Source organism: Macaca fascicularis, chromosome 17 (genome assembly GCF_037993035.2).
Source record: "Macaca fascicularis isolate 582-1 chromosome 17, T2T-MFA8v1.1".
NCBI classification, from domain to species: domain Eukaryota; kingdom Metazoa; phylum Chordata; class Mammalia; order Primates; family Cercopithecidae; genus Macaca; species Macaca fascicularis.
The window spans coordinates 66,872,189-66,875,468 of NC_088391.1; positions in this window are offsets into that span (position 1 = coordinate 66,872,189).

Consider the following 3,280-nt stretch of genomic DNA (forward strand, 5'->3'; position numbering starts at 1 on the left):
AGAGGATCAAAGATAATACGTGTCACATGTCTCATAACAGCTAGTAGGTGTGAAGAAATGAAGCCATTCCTGAGGAGAGCTGGCATTGCTGTGTCACATCAGGGCATGGAGAGGTCAGGTAAACTGATGATTTTTCAAACCACTAGGAGAAGAGGTAAAATTTCAAAAAGAATTAAGAAACAAGTGATAATGAACATTTTGGAAAAGTAGTTCACCTTTGACATTGGAAAAAATAAGCAGAGGTTTTAGAGCAGATGTCCCTGGCAAATAGTAAAATCAGTCCCAAAGAAAAGAAGTAGTCTTGAAAAAGTGGCTTCTGGGGAAGGAGCTGGAATATATGAGGGAATGGCTTTGCAGCCATTTTGTGGGCAGTGAACAGACCGAAGGGCTTCTAGAACTTTCTATCCTGAAACCAAAGGATACACAATTAATTTCATGTATGATGGAGTTAACTGACATTGTTTCCACTAGAATCTTTTACTACTTAATCAGTGATCTGAATAGCTAAGATTTTCCTTTGATCCAATAAAAAGAGTAGGGATACACACACATACACACACACACTCACTTTTACACATACACACACACCCCAGATTCATTAGGTTGTAGGTCCCAACCTCCACTGATCTGGTTTGGCTCTGTCTCCCCACTCAAATCTCATCTTGAATTGTAATTCCAGTGTGTTGAGGGAGGGAGATGACTGGATCATGAGGGTGGTTCCCCCAAGCTGTTCTTGTGATAGTGAGTGAGTTCTCAGGAGATCTGATGGTTTTATACATATTGGACAGTTCCACCTTCACACACTCTCTCTCCTGCCACCTTGTGAAGAAAGTGTCTGCTTCCCCTTCCACCATAATTGTACGTTTCCTGAGGCCTCCCCAGCCATGTGGAACTGTGAGTCAATTAAACCTCTTTCCTTTATAAATTATCCAGTCTCAGGTATTTCCTTATAGCAGGATGAAAACAGACTAATACATCCACCAACTTTTGAATTGACTTCTGTCTTAACTGAAAGCTGTATTAATCTGCCCGTGTTGAAATTCTTTCCACTCTATGTGTGAATTCTGCCATTCAAAGAGAGATAGCAAAGTTCTACTGAGATCACAGGATCTGACTTGAAATTGAAATGGAAAGTGAATGTTCAGAAGAAATAACATTGCTAAATCCATTGCACATTGAATGCAAAGGCCTATTTTTGGATATGGAGACGGAGGCCTTTAATCCCTCTGCCTTAGCCCAGGTGCCTGCTGGCAGCATAGCTTGTGTAGCTATGGGCAGAGAACAGAGACCATGGCCTTCCTGTTCCACTTCTTCAAAGCTTCCAAGGAAGGAAAAAAACTTTATCCCATGCTCTCAAAGATGAGCTGTTCAGCGTATCTCATCCACTGCTGCCATCCATTGTCAAGCCACCAGTCTCTCTGTAGTTATGACTCTTGATTTTCATAGTCCAAGTAATTTATTCATGTTTCTCAAGCACTGTTGTGTCCCCACGTGGTAACAGCAGTTTGATATGCTATTTGCCAAATATATTTATCTCTAGTCATGCTGCTGTGCTGAGCTAGCAAAACAGATGCATTCTTAATGCCTGCTTTCTTCCAGGTAGGCTCTCTGTGGCTCGTTGACTTCTGCTGAGATAACCTGGATGTTGCACAAGGCCAGAGCAGCTGGAGGGAAAGCTCTAGGTCCTCCCCATCTGGTCTTCCAAATGGCAGAGTCAGACGGGAGTAGAGCTGCTTCCTAGCACTGAAGACCCTCATTGGCCTCTACTCTCCTGTTCTTCCCAGGACAATTGGTGTACTTCAGGAGGTGACAGAAGTGGTTACAAAGTGTCCTGAGCTCCCAGGACCCATGGTGAGCTGCTGCCTTTCACTGTAATTACCCTCCACACTGCTGTTCAGCAGAGCCAGTTGGCAGTTGGAATAAAATAAGATTCTGGATTTAAAGGCATATGAGCACGAAACGATGTTTTAACTGGGTCATGGGACTATAGATAGTCCCTGCCACCTCTGTACCTCAAGCCCCTCAAGAAAGATGTTGCCAATCTCTCGGTGTTATTTCTGCAGTCTAAGTTAGAGCAAGCTCTAATGGATAATGCTATGTGGGTGAATCCGAAAACCTTTATAAGATGAGGCTAGTGAGTACCTGCAGGTCTTGGAAGTGTCCAAATGATTCTCTGAAGTTGGCAACATCTCTTTGTCAAATAACACTGAATATGTTGTAAGCTCAAACTAGACAAGTGTGTTGTTTTTTAATTGTTATTTAAAAAAACAGACAGAAAAAAATGAATTAAATTTAGCAAACATAAAAAAATATATAGAAAACATGCCAGAGGAACATTAGGAAAGACAACATAAGATCAAACGTGACTTTATCCCAGAAGCATTGGCTCTGCTGCTTTTTGGTGACTGAGCTCCAGATGTCAAGGCTCCCTGGGCACACTGCTTATCATCAGAGAGTCAGTGCCAGGAGAGTAGAGACAATGCTGCCCAGTCACCAAGAGGGATAAAACAAATATTCCCTCTTATCTATGGGCAATTAATAAATATTTGCTGAAAGAATGCCTCCATGGAATTGCTCTCTGCTGAAGATATATAATAATGGATTATTCTCCTTCAAAGATCCGTATGATCCTCATGGATTGCTGCATCATCAGGGGACCAGTACTATGTTTGTATTAGGGAGAAGCTATGGCCATAGCCCATTGATTTTCTTGCCCTTCACAACTGAGTGCAGAAATTGGACTGACATCTTAGTCTTAGATTTCCCAGAGTTCTTGGTCTATTCAAGAGTGGAGAACCTCAAGCAGACACCAGCTTCCCTGGTGAAAGGAAGCTTGCGCAGGCTTTGCTGAGGGTTAGTGAACAGCAGATAAGCCCACATCTTCACCCAAGCCTCTGCTGCAGTTCACTATGTTCACATGCTGAAATCAATTCATAAACTCAGTAATTTGAGTCAAACTTGTTGAATCAGACCTAGAATTAAGGGGGAGATTCACCACCATGGATAGCATGGAACAAGAACTACATAAGACACTAGGTGAGAATTCAGCCTATGGCCTATTCAAAATTACTTTTTGAGGATGATCTCCAATTTCATAGTAAGGAGAAATTATTAACTAATATCAAAATTTACTATAGGCATTGTGAAGTTCATAACTATGAATCGTAAAATATACATATCAAAGATGTGGGCTTTAATTCTTAAGCCAACTTTTGGACCAGCTGAGTTAAAGACAGTCCTCTAGGTTTTGTTATAAAATAGACACCTGAGTCTCATGGAT